A 14,555-nucleotide genomic window follows, 5' to 3' on the forward strand; every position below is an offset into this window, starting at 1 on the left:
AAAGTCAACTTCTATTTAGGAGTTGATGAGTCATGCGAAACGGGGATTTGCTATTCACTCCTGCAGTCTGACCTACCCCACCGATGAGGTCATGACACAACGAGCTGAACAGAATTCAGCAAATGAAAGTAGAAAGAGAAAGAGCAACCCAGAAAAGAAGGATGCATGACCCAAGCTTACTCCTCAGGAGAGAGCTCGCTTCATCAGGGAGGGGAAGTGCTTCGAATGCGGGAAACTTGGACATATCTCCGCGAAGTGCCCTAAAAAGGCACAGAAAGGACAAAATGACAAGGACGAGAAAGGCCTGAGAGTTCGAGAGCAGCTGAGGAACGTGGAAGAAAAGGCAAGATGAAAACAGGACTGGTTCCAGATTGTGTGGGTACCGATCCCAACACAATGGACAAGAGTACAAAACTTTGCCGAGCTTGGGGTAAAGTGAAAGACCAAGAGGCCCTGATCTTCTTTGATGGAGGAGCCAAGGCCAACTTTATTTCACCGGAATTGGCGGCGCGGCTCGAGATCACTCCTGTTCGGATGGGATCACTTGTGGAGGCAGTTCTAGCGGCACCCGGCAGGGACGTAGCCATTCTCTTGGGAATTCTTTGGCACCACAAGAACAACGCCGTGGTCGACTATTGGACGAGGAAAGCGACATTGACTACAGAGAAGGGCAAGACCATCATACTTGACATTAAACTTTAGGGGAGTCTGTCCCTATTGTATCGGCTTCGGCCATTTCTAAATTAATGAAATACAGTCTGTTTGTTTACTCGATCTTTATGAAAGAGTTGAGTGATGAGGATAGGACAAATCTGTCTAAACTTGATAAAGAACGCCAAGATTTTCTCCACTCTCACGCCGATTGCTTCTCAGAGGGCCTACCAAGCGAGTTAGCACCTGCTCGTCTTGAAGATCATACCATTGATCTGATACTTGGAAGCACAACACCGAACCGGCCACCTTACCGTGTGAGCCGAGCACAGAATGAAGAGATTATGAACCAAGTGAAAGACCTCTTGGAAAAGGGTCTTGTCTAGCCTAGTACTTCATCGTATTGCTCTCCTGTGTTGTTGGTTTTGAAGAAAGACGGATCTTGGAGAATGTGCATCGATTATAGAGCTCTCAACAAAATCACCATCAAGAACAAATTTTCGATTCCTAGGATCGATGATATACTCGACAGATTACAGGGATCCTCGTGCTTTAGCAGGATTGATTTGAAGAGTGGATATCATCAGATCAGAATCGCGCCGGAAGACGTCTACAAGACAGCATTTCGGATGACTTTTGGGTTATTTGAGTTTTTGGTAATGCCTTTTGGCTTAACCAATGCTCTTGTGACATTTAACCGGATGATGGACACGATTTTTCGAGAGTACAGGCTATTTGTTGGCACTTTCTTTGATTATATCATTGTTTTCTCCAAGAATGAGGCAGAACATAGAGATCATCTTCTTCAGGTCTTTCAGGCATTACGAGATCACAAGTTAGTGATTAATGCAAAGAAAAGTGAATTTTTCCTACGAGAGATACACTTTTTGGGACACATTGTGTCAGCAGCAGCAGGAGTGCAAATGGATCCGGCCAAGATAGAGACTATCCGTGATTGGCCCGATTTGAAGAATGTCCATGAAGTTAGAAGCTTCTTGGGTCTTTGTTTGTACTATAGGCGGTTCATTCGAAAGTTTGCAGAGGTTGCTTTCCCTTTGCATATCTTGACACAGAAAGGAGTCCCTTTCTCGTGGGGACCCACAGAGGTGACTGCCTTTCGGACTTTGAAAGAGAAATTGACTACTGGACCAGTTTTGACTCTGCCGGACTTGCAGAAGTCTTGTGAAGTATATTGTGATGCTTGTGGTCGTAGTCTGGGTGAGGTCTTAATGCAAGAAGGCCATGTCATTGCGTACGAGAGCCGATTGTTCTCAATGCCGGAAATGACAACACAGATTGATGAGAAAGAGCTTTTGGTGGTTATCCATGCTCTTACTTAGTGGTGACACTACCTACTCGAAGCGGATTTTACTGGCTTTACAGACTATCAAAGTTTGCGCTACTTCTTGTCACAGAAGCATCTATCGGAAAAGCAGATGCGGTGGGCGAACATCTTGTCACAGTCGCTTCCAGATTGTCCATGTTCAGGGACTGAAGAATGTGGTGGCAGATGCCTTGTCTCGGAAGCCGTTGGTTCTGGCTATTTCCGCAATATATCATAGGAGCTTCGAGAATATGGTCGACCAGTATGCCATAGATCCAGATTTTGCAGACGTTTTCATACGCATACGGGATGGGGAGACATTAGCGGGATATTCCTTTCTGGATGGCTACTTGATGAGAAAAACCATGTTGTGCGTTACACAGCCGTTGAGGGAAAAGGTTATGATTGAATGCCACTGTACACCTTTTACGGGTCGCCGCGGCATCGCTACCACCATGAAAGGGGTAGAGAGATACTTCTTTTGGCCGAGACTCAAGAAGGATGTGGAAGAGTTTGTGCGCAGTTGCTTGGTATGCCAGAAGGTCAAGTTTGACAGGCATAAAGCACAGGGATTGTTACAGCCTTTGCCCATACCCACCCGCGCATGGGAAAGTATTGCAATGGATTTCATTTTTGATCTCTCGAGAACACAGAGTGGTCACGATGGTAATTGGACTGTTATTGACAGATTTATCAAGCTGGCTCATTTCATTCCAGTGAAGAAAATAGTCAAGCCGGATCACTTAGCGAGACTCTTTGTGGCCCAGATCTTCAGATTACATGGCATGCCTGAGACGATTGTCTCCGACAGGGACCCCGGATTCACGAGTTTGTTTTGGAAGGCAATTTGGGAGAACATTGGCACGCGGTTGCAGTTCTCGCCATCGTTCTACCCGCAGACTGACGGGCAATCTGAGATTGCCAATTCAGTGGTTTTAGATTTATTGAAGTCTTATATCTCGGATTAGAAGACTCAATGGGAAAAGTATTTACCTTTGGTGGAATTTGCCTACAATAACACGATACACTCTTCGACGGGGAAGGCGCCATTTGAGATTGTTGAAGGTGCTGCGAAGGTTCCACCCTTCCTAAGCACGAGAGATAAGATTTTTGAAGCGGATGAGTATACGCGCGACTTAGACACGACTTTTGCCAGGGTCCGCGAGGCTTTGCAGAATTCTCAAGAACGACAGAAAAAGGTAGCGGATCGCCATCGTCGCCATTTGAAATTGAAGGAGGATGAACGTTTTGAGAAGGCACGCTTGAGAAAGAAGGGAAAGGAGAGGCTTTTTCCAAAGCTTAGTATGCGATACTACGGACCTTTCCAGATTTCTGAAAAGATCAATGATGTGTCCTTCCGACTAAAACTGCCTGACACTTGGAGGATTCACAATGCATTCCATGTGAGTCTCTTGAAACCTTTTAAAGGTGATGTGCCTGATGAGCAACCCGAAGTGGAAGAAATCGAGGAGATCCTTGTTCCTGAACAGATTTTGGCACGTAAAAACACAAAGAATAAAGGTAAAGTCCGAAGTAGGTTTTTGGTTAAGTTCAAGAACTATCTTGCGTTGGATGCGAAGTGGATGGAGGAGGAGGACCTAGCAGATACTCCTCAGATTGTGAAACTTTACCTCGAAGCTTTTGGTTTAGCATAGTCTACTCCAAATCGAACCCAGAATTCAACTTGGCCGGAGATCTGGTGCAGTGGGATGCACAAGAGGGGAGTTACTCCGCTCCTTTGTCAACAGATGCCTTGATTTTTGTATACTAAAGTCACTGATGTCTCTTTGAGCTTCAGGGATACTGAGAGCTGACATTATTCTGCTGTATGACTTTATGAAATGGAATTCCTGAATATGAAACTGATTTGGTCTTGACTTGTTTGTAAGTGCAGGAACTGATAGACGGAATGACTGTAGCATTTTGGTCTAATTGATCTCGAATAGACATGGTTGCAATAGGGGCTAGTCAATCAGCCATCTATGGGGTCGCGATTGGATCTAGATGCGATTGCTAGCTACATTGCCGATAAATCATGGTCTAAGATCCTTATGAATGTTGAATGTCATATGATGTCCTGTGATGTCGTGTGATGTGACTGTCGATTGGTACATGTGCTAGATGTGTGTTCCTAGTACGTAGGTGCTAACAGTCAGTGTCTGCTGAGACAGTTTATGGCCTCTGTTTGTTTTGCAGACGTAATCGAGGGCGATTACAATGCTTTCAAGAGGGGGGTATGTCACAAAGTGATGACGTGGCTGCCCGCTTTGCTGTGGATGGGAAACCTTAACCCTAAATGGATGCAGGTGGGAAACCCTAACCCTAAATGATTGCGGAGATGACACGTGACTGTACTGTACGGGCAGGTCCGTGTTTTGCGGCGCGAATCACAGAAAACCGTACAGGCTGACGTGGCAATTTTTTGACAGATTTTTAAAGCTTTTGGCAGCTTTTGCTGGCTTTATTCTACGCAAATAGAAAGAGAGATAGATCGAGAACTCGTTTGCTTTATTTTACAAAAGCATAAGAGAGAGAAGGAAGGAGCCTCTGCTTTTATTTTATGAGGGCTTTAATCTTCAAAAGCTTTTGGAATTTTAGGCTTTTGATTTTCAGCTTTTGGGCTCTGCTTTTGGCATCCCTTGTATCTTTAAATACGTGGGTAGGCCACTCACAACTCAGAGCATCTGGACGCAGAGTTTGAGTGTGACTGCCTGTCCGCACTCTTGTACTTTGAACTTAGATTAATACAAAAAGAAATACCGAAAGGGGCTCCAGTCTCTGGGGCCAATATCTCTAGGCACGGAACTCCGCCGGGCCAGTGTGAATCAATTGTGAACTGTGAATTGTTTTGCAGTGGTTATTTGTTGCTGTCACGGTAGATTCTTGACTTGGAGTGTCCAAGTCTGTTACAAAGAGCCTCTTGCACAAGTATCAGATTAGCTAGCTGCTAATCCAAGCAGGTATAGGTTGATATAGAGAGATTTCTTGTGAGAAATCTCGTCTAAATCAAAGGGCAAGTAGCCCTACAAGAGCGAGAGCCCAAGGGTTAACTACAGGTCGGTTCGGCACGCAAAATGGAGCCCGAAACAGAGAATTACTTGCTGTAATTTTTTGCAAGTTTCGGTTTGACTCTTTTTGATGCCTAAAGGTCCCAAGAGCTTCAGGGAAGCTGGGGATTGTCAAACAAGTGTTCTAGTGCATTTTAGAGGCTAAAAACAGAGAATTCAGCGTGCTGTATTTTCTCGCCAGGTTTGCAAAAAGCTTCCATCTTAAAAGCACTTGATTTTAACAGTATCAACACCTAAAACTTAAAAGCTCATGTAAAAATCTACCCATGGTTGCCAGCGTAAAAAACGGAAATCCGTTCAGTAGTGCCACATCATCAGTCACCGTAATTTGCGGAAATGTCTGTACAGCATGCCACGCCATCACTTTCCATGCCCAAATATTGTTTTTGTGTGTGTAGACTCTTTTTATGGGTTGGGGCCCCTCGGCTGGTTCCTGTAAGCTGGGCGGGGTTCTGATTAAAAATCCTAACCCATATATAACTTTGGACCACTCTGCAAGACTTAATAAGTTGGTATTTTTTCTATTTCTTCTTCTTCTTCTAAGCTCTAGGCCTCTTGACCGGTTCATGCAAAACTTAATCAAGTTAGTTTAAGACCCGAAGGTCACACGTGTGTTCATAGCACCATGTAGATGACTCCAGATGCAAATCCCACATGGAACTAATTGTGGCACAGAGGATTCTAACTTTGACCAAGAGATGGGTATAGACCACCTTTATAGGGGAAGTGAGTCTGGGGCCAAACGAAGGCATTCATCCGATGCGTCTATGATCTCGACGTAGAAACCCTAACCCTAAAACCAGTCATACGGGTAGTCATCCACAAGACAATATAACCATTAGCTCCATCATCCATAGTATTGACTAAGCTGGACATGAGCACCCACGAGCGTGGAGACTCTGTTTCTACGTACGCTACCTGCCGTGCTCTCTCTCCATGCGTCGGTTAAAGCTGGCAGCGTTTGTTGATTTTTTTTAATGCCAAATTGATTTGCTTCCCTAAGCTATTTAATAAGGACCTTTTTATTTTAAGTGACCTAGTCACTTGGGTTTTTTTTTTAAACCATGGTTTGAAACTTGTAAATTATAAGAAACTCACTTACAGAGAGATAGTTTTTTTGCAGAGAAACTCATTTTTCAGCCCTCTTCTTCTCTCTACCGCTCCTCCCTCTCAATTGCTCCAGCGCTCCTGCCATCCCCTGCTCGTCTCCGGACACTCACGCCGACGCGTAGAGCTCCTCGGAGTTCAACTTTTCGCAAACGGAAAGTGCAGAAATGGCTGCGGTTTCGCGTGAAATTTCCAAATTTTCACGGACTTCACCATGGATTCTTCCAGTTCGGATGTGAAGCGTGACGACGCGCTAGGTAACATTCAAATTCCGTTTACGCATGCTCTATAAACATGGATTACGAGCACTTTCCAGAGCTTTGACTAGCGTGTTACCACTCTGGAAAACGCGAACGTTCAGACGAACATTCGCTTACCTCTCTTGAAGGGGCCGTACAGGGATGTAACACCCGGCTTGCCGCTCTCGAAAATACGGCTCAGTCGATGACTGCACATTCAAAGAAGCGCTCACCTTCTGCAAGGTGGATTCCACGCACGATGTGCACATGTACTTGCTAGAATTACATGAGGACTACCGTTGCGCCTTAATCAAGGACAAAGTCCCGACTGATGTCGAGGATGCAGTGGTGAAGGCCAGGACGTTCCATTTGATAAATGGAGCGAATTATGAGAAGAGAAGAACTTCATACCACCAATCCGCTGAGGGTGCTTCGAGGAAGCGACTCCAAATCAAGGATTGCCCCAAGAAGAAGACAAAGGAGCCTTAGGGTCGTCCTTCGGTTCATATTCACGAGATCTTAGGTAACTTTGATGTCATTCAAGTTGAAATCCATCACGTAGCGCATAGTTCATGCACTAACTGTACTTTTAGCACCAAAGTGTTTGATAAACACGATCTTCTCCATTTCCCCGGGAAGATCACTGGTCACGACGTGACCACGCTCCTTGATAATGAAAGCTCACACAGTTTTGTGGATGCAAAATTGGTGAAAAAATTGAGCCTGCGGATGCGAAGAAGACAAAGAAGCCGTAGGGTCGTCCTTCGGTTCAGATTCACGAGATCTCAGGTAACTTTGATGTCATTCAAGTTGAAATCCATCACGTAGCGCATAGTTCATGCATTAACTGTACTTTTAGCACCAAAGTGTTTGATAAACACGATCTTCTCCATTTCCCGGGGAAGATCATTGGTCACGACGTGACCGTGCTCCTTGATAATGGAAGCTCACACAGTTTTGTGGATGCAAAATTGGTGCAGAAACTGAGTCTGCGGACGCGGGACAATGACCATGAGTTTCGCGTGAAGATGGGCTCCTCGATAATGGAAGCTCACACAGTTTTGTGGATGCAAAATTGGTGCAGAAACTGAGTCTGCGGACGCGGGACAATGACCATGAGTATCGCGTGAAGATGGCTCATGGCGAGGATACGGATGTATGGAATCAGATGGTTCCAGATTTGTCGCTCGAGCTAGTTGATTACGAAGAGAACCTGGATTTCCACATCATGCGTCTAGATAGAGCAGATGTTATTTTAGGAATTCCATGGTTTTATGATAAACAAGACTCATTGTATATAGACTATGTACATCACTCTTGTTTTTGTTAAACAGGACATGCCTCATGTATCTGTGTTGCTTTGTTATCAGATTTCTGTAAATAATGGTTTTGCAATACCAATTGTTACTGCTTTGGAAATGTATAAAGATACAAAGTCTTTTGATGTTGACTTCTATCAATGTGTACCATCTGCTTGGTTTGATTCATTAGTACTTGGTACTTCTGTCACTGAATTTCGTAAAAATCTTTCATGTTCTTCTGTTGAACTTCGGAATTCCGACGAATCCAAACTTATCCGAGAAATTATGACTGATTTTAAAGATGTTTTCCGTGATGATCTACCGCTTGGCTTGCCGCCTTCGAGAGGAGTAGATCATGACATTGAGTTGGTGGCTAGTAGTCAGCCTTCTCAAAGCAACCCTATTGGTTTAGTAAAACCGAGGAGGACGAGATTCAGCGGCAACTGAAAGATTATCTTGACAGAGGTTTTGTTTGGCCAAGTAAATCCCCGTGGGAAGCGCTAGTGTTGCTTTCTCGCAAGAAGGATAACACTATGCGCTTCTCCGTGGATTACAAGGGGTTGAATAAGCTCACTGTCAAGAATAAGTCTCTGCTCCCACGCATGGACGATCTGATAGATCGGCTCCATGGAGCGCTATATTTTACGAAGATAGACCTGGATCAAGCTATCATCAGATACAGATCAAATTGGAAGATGTTGCCAAGATGGGTTTCTGTACGCATTATGGTCACTATGAGTTTTTGGTCGTGCCTTTTGGTTTGACCAATGCTCCAGCTACGTTTCAGCAGATTATGAATGATCTGTTGAGACCGTTTCTAGGCAATTTCATTGTATTTTTCGATGACATTTTGATCTATAGCCGAAGTTTGTTTGAGCACTTAGTGCATATACACGCTATTCTTGAGGTACTGAGAATTGAGAAGCTTTATGCTAAGGCTTCTAAGTGTGAATTCTTCAAGAAAGAGCTTCTATACTTGTGTCACATCATTACTGGCGATGGAATTTACGTCGGACCCTGAAAAGTTCGATAAAGTGCAAAATTTTACCCACTCTGAAGAATGTGTGCCAAGTGAAGTCCTTTTTAGGCTTTACAAGATTCTTTCGCAAATTTATCAAGGATTACTCTAAAGTCGTTGCTCCGCTCAGGCAACTTTTAAAAGGAGGGGTGAAAAGAGCGAAGACTTCGGGTCCTCACCGTAAAGATAGGGAGAGGCAGAGAGAGACATAAGGGGAGTGAGAGAGAGGAGATAGAGAGAGGGGAGAGGGAGAGGAAAAAAAAGCCCCCTGGGGTTTGGATTGAGCGTCTCGATGATAGCTTTTGGACACTAAAGCACTTGGTGACTACGGCGCCAATATTGCACATTGTGGATCCTAGCAAACCGTTTGTGGTTGAAATGGATGCTAGCGATTATGCCATTGGTGCGGCGTTATACCAGGATGGACGTCCTATTGTGTAGAAAGTTTCTGATGCTGAGATGCATTATCCAACGTATGAGAAGGAGCTTTACGCCGTAGTCCACGCCTTGAGAAAATGGCGACACTACTTGTATGGCTCTACGTTTGTTGCATGGACAGACCATCACTCTTTGCGCTATGTCTGTGATCAGGGTGATCTTAGAGGCCGGAAGACTAGATGGTTTGAACTTATGCAAGAGTTTGACTTTGAGATCCGTTATAGAAGAGGATCCATCAATCAAGTCGCCAATGCACTCAGCAGGATTTTTGAGGTAATGCCTTGTCTATGGCTGAAATCTCGACGGATTTCTATCTCTCTCCGAGCGGTATGTTGTTCCGATAGCTATTTTGGCAAGATATGGAACGAGGTCGAAGCGGGGCATGACTCGTGTATAGGCTTGGGTGGTCCGGAGACCCAAGTGAGTTGTGCTGGAGAGACGAGACAACGACAATATTCCATTAGAGGTGGACTATTGTTCAAAAATGGAAAGGTCTGCGTGCTTGAAATTGATGAGGTTCGACAAAGGATTTTGTTCGAATGCCACGATGTTCCTAGTGCTGGGCACCCAGGCATCCAAAGAACTTTAGCTTTGGTCAAGCGATATTTCTATTGGCCAAGGATGCGCTCTTACATAGAGAGCTATGTGAAGAGATACGCTCAGTGTCAGGTCAATAAGGCATAGCGCCTTAAGAAAGCTGGCCTGTTACATCCTTTGAAAATCCCAGATGCCAAGTGGCAAAGTATTTCCATGGACTTCATGGTTGGTTTGCCAAATACTAGTGAGGGCAATGACTCCATTTGGGTTGTGGTCGATAGACTTACAAAAATGGCAAAATTTACACCAACGAAGTCGACAGTAAAAAGCTATGAGTTGGCGGTTTTATTTGTCAATCAGCTTTACAAGCTGTATGGTATGCCAGAGGATATCGTCAATGATCGAGATACTAAGTTCACTGGCCAATTTTGGCGAGATGCGTTTGCTCATCTTCAGACGAAGTTGAGTATGTCGTCTTTTGACCATCCTGAGTTCGACAAACAAACAAAGAGGATGAACCAAACGTTAGAGGACATGTTGAGAGCTTATGTCTCTCACGGACAATCTGATTGGGAAAGGTATCTTTCATAGTTAGAGTTTGCCTACAATAGTAGCAAGCATTCTGCAGCCTGCTATTGGATTTAGCCCTTAGCCCATTCTTGCTGATGTATGGATTTGAGCCTAAATCCCTGATTGCTATTGGCTTAGGAAAAGTCAAGGAACGCCAAGCTCGTGATTTTTGTATGACATGCAAGAAATGCTCGAACTGGCTAAGGATAGTATAAGAACAACTTGTGATCGAGTCACTACTTATGCTAATTAAAAGAGATCTCCCAGGCTTTAGAGGTGGGACAATGGGTCTATCTGAAGATACCCAAGGATTTTAAGACCATGCGAACGGAAAGCATTATAAGCTTTCAGCTATATATTGTGATCCGTTGTCGATCCCAAAATAAATTGGCCAAGTTGCCTATAAACTGGCTCTTCCTTTAGATGTTAGTGTGCATCCATTGTTTCATGTCAGCTGCCTTAAAGAAAAACTAGGGGGGGCCGACGTTGTTGTGCTTATTGAGGAAAATGCATGGCAAGATATCGAAACTGAGTATATTCTTCGAGAACCAGAGGCAGTTTTAGATCATCGTACCCGTCATTCGTGCCAAAAGGCTTATGACAAGTACTTAATTAAATGGAAGGGCCAATCTGAAAGGTTTGCTACTTGGGAATCAGGTAGAGCTTTAAAAGCTCAATATCTCCACTTCATTGATGAGGACATCAAATGGAAGTATGTTATGTCCCGCTTATAGGAGAGGGGATCTAGCCTAAACGTCATCGGGATGTGCGTTCAGTGTCTGGGGGGGACGTAGTGTGAAACCGGCCAATGTGGCTGGCCATTATTAATAAAAGGGAGGCCAAGGCCTCATTTGTAGTTACCGAACCCCACTGGCAGAGTGCCAGTGGTTAGCCCATGAGGCTAGGAGTGCGCGAGGTCACCTCGAGGTGGTGAGGCCGGGTGGTATGGGACGCTCGATCTTACAGGTGCACGCCTACGTCCTCGGATGCTGGCACCAGCAAGGGGGAGTTGCCAGATGGTGGCTACAGTCAGGTGGTTCGTCCGACGCGCGTCTGTACGCGGTCCGTGTAGCTGGGAGATCCACTCCGTGTGTTCGTTTCAAACACCCAAAATCGATCTCAAGAAGGGAGGAAACTGATTCTACACATTAAGTGACTACAATGTGTGTGAGTGGGGGGTGTAGGTTCATAGCTTTAATGGAAAGCTTGCCTTCTCCCTTGTCTCATGTAGCACGATGATTCCGCTGTCGTGCACCTCTCCCTCTTTTGAATACAAAATTGTGATGTCCAGCTCAAGGGCTATTCAATTCTGTGGGTTTATGCTCGATTTCCGAGGCAGGAGCCTCTTGCATAGGTACCGGATAGCTAATTGCTAATCCCAAGCAAGTACATGTTGATTTAGAGAGATTTCTCGCAAGAAATCTTGTCTAAATCAAAGGGCAAGTAGCCCTACAGGTGTAGGAACTCGAGGGCCACCTATAGGTGCATTCTGCACGCGAAATGGACTCAAAGTAGAGAATTACAGCTTACGATAATCTTTTGCATGCTTAGGGTTTTGATCCTTTTTGTAAAGGTTCCAAGAGCTTCGGGGAAGCTAGGGAATTGTCAAACATGTGTTCTGGTGCATTTTAGAGGCTAAAAATAGAGAATTCAGCGTGCTATACTTTCTCACCAGGTTTGCTAGAGTGGTCTAATTCGTGTGGAAAATCACCTATTACATGGGGATTTTGTCTATGAAGCCTTCTATTGTGGTTATTGCTAATCCCAAGCAAGTACATGTTGATTTTGAGAGAATTCTCGTGAGAAATCTTGTCTAAATCAAAGGGAAAGTAGCCCTACAGGTCCAAGAACTTGAGGGCCACCTACAAGTGCATTTGGCACTCGAAATCCAAAACAGAGATGTACAGCTTGTTGTAATTTTTGGCAGGCTTAGGGTTTTGACCCTTTTTTGTAAAGGTCCCTGGAGCTTTGGGGAAGCTAGGGAACTGTCAAACAAGTGTTTGGTGCATTTTAGAGTCCTCTAATGCGCGTGGAAAAGTCACCTATTACATGGGGATTTTGTCCATGAAGCCTTCTACTGTCGTTATGCTACCGAAATTGGGCTATAGTAGGGAATTTTCAGCCCAATCAAAGCGGGACAGCTCGTAGAAGATTACAGGTTTTTCTCCAAGTTTAATTGGAATAAAGGAATACCGAAAGGGGCGCCAACTTTTGGAGCCAACAAGGTATCACTGTCTACTTGGGAGCACTCTGGCCACCAAGTCGTAATTAGTTTAAAGTGGTGAATTCCAGTCACATGTTTAATCGTGAAGTTACTCTATGTCGTAAAGTATAGGTAAAGTTAAATAACGTATAGATCAAGTGAAAACCAAAGTTTTACCGCCCTCTAGTAAGGCTACTGGCCGGTTTCACGCATCGCCTCCGGGTATCATACTCAAGGTAGCCATGAGGCTGTCAGCATAAAAATAGGATTCATGGCGGTACCCTCAAAAAACAAATGATTGCCAGGACAATGCTTCACAAGAGGATTGTGCTCTCTCTTGTTAAGGCTTTTTACATTTAAGACACATCAGGTGTTCATAGGAGGGCAAGGGAATTCGTAGAGTAATGATGCCATAAGAGTGCTCGAAAGGTGAAGGAAGCTTACCAAGTAGCTTGTGTACTGGATTGGTCACTTGGGACCCACATTCTCTGAGTTGCCACTTAATCTGAGAGAACTTTCCAATATCCAGAGAGAACTTTCCAATCTCCTGGATAATGTTGTTGCTCTCTGCAATAGTAAGTTCATGCTTGATGATAGAGATAAGCATATGGATTATGTCAAAGTTGACGAGCAGCAGTAGGAGTTATACACCATGACTCACAAGTGTAATGGATTGAGACTCCATGAAATCTCGCAGTTGCAGAGAGAGAGAATTGTGGAGACCAATGATAGAACACAATCCTGCGCTGCTCAAGAGAAACTGCATAAAAGTTGGTCAATTCCAAGAAGTATGAGGCGTCAATTCTGAGTTTGAGAGAGAGTTGGAAGAGAATGGATTAAATGAAGCTGGCAGAGGAACATTAGTAGATGTGGGTATGGAACTCCCGTAGATGGATTGATGAAAGGACTTGATGTGCTTGATGCATGAACTGTGATAATTGGCAAAACAGTTGTAAGAGTGCTGAATAGAATGCACCATCAAAGTCGCCATTGTATCTGCAAATGGATTAATGCAAGAGAATGTACCAAACAAAGCAGGATCAAAGCCCAATGTAGAGGGAGGTTCTCTTAGGAAAGTAGTGACACATTGAGTGGCTGTAACAGTGTTTCTGACGAGAGAGCCATACATATGTAATAATGGTGAATCTATTTGAAGGCGAGGATCAGGTTTGGTGCGAGGAGGGGGTTCGGCTCCTCACTAGGGAATGCACAGGATTGGGATTTCCTTTTGAGTTTTGTTTTTTGCCAGACATCAGGAAACATCAGATATAGAGAGAGACAATCCGCCAACAAAAAGAGATTAGAGGAGAGTGATAAATAGGGAGTAAATTTGTGCGAAGGGCCAACGAGTGGTGATCCCTTACCTTGACACGCTAGCCCACTTCACGCACCGTGCACCACGGTGTTTCATCAAAGGTTTGCTAGGGGACGCTATACTCCTCGTGCAGTTGGAGCTTGGGACTACATGGGGCTATGGGCTTGGAGATGGGGTGACCACCTAAGTTGGATTGATGGCTGGACGAAACGCGACTTAGGCCGACACCAAGCTGAGTAATTCGGGAGTTAACGGGACTTCATCAAGTCATGGCCCTCATGGGGCACACCTAGTAGGAGACACCACCATAACACAATTTATGTTTTTGTCGATACCAAGTGTGACTCCCCCGCCCCCTGCGCAAGTGCCCGAGGTGCGAAGAGCATCGGTTACTCGCCAATTAGGACGTGATATCTGAGTATACTTCAATGCGGGAGCCTCCAATGAGAGATGTGATTAGATCTGCAATAGATCCGTACAGAACCACTGAAGTAGAGACGTTGCGGTGACTGGATAGAGGCTAAAATTGACCTTTCAACTATAGCAAGCACTTGATGTCTACCGCAACAAAATTAGCAAACCAGCCTGCAAAAGAATGCCGACAGGGGCGCTTTGAGGCTGAAAATTGGAGAACGGGTGATCTGCAAAAATGCGGAGGATGGAAAAACACAGAATACAAACTACTTTGGAGGGGGTCGTTTGGAGGTGGAAATTGCAGATCAGTGGATGATCTGCAAAAGCACTGATGCAACTGCGTGTAGGGAGGTTCTTTTGTTAAGAAGAG

General features: G+C 44.6%; 1 protein-coding gene across 1 annotated transcript in view; it reads left to right on the plus strand.

The window, feature by feature from the left end:
- Positions 1 to 14,555, plus strand: part of LOC147433803 (protein STRICTOSIDINE SYNTHASE-LIKE 10-like) — a 44,152-nt gene that overhangs the window by 26,266 nt on the left and 3,331 nt on the right. The window lies entirely within an intron of this gene.

The sequence above is a fragment of the Adiantum capillus-veneris genome, chromosome 19 (genome assembly GCF_014529385.1).
Source record: "Adiantum capillus-veneris isolate H3 chromosome 19, ASM1452938v2, whole genome shotgun sequence".
NCBI lineage: Eukaryota > Viridiplantae > Streptophyta > Polypodiopsida > Polypodiales > Pteridaceae > Adiantum > Adiantum capillus-veneris.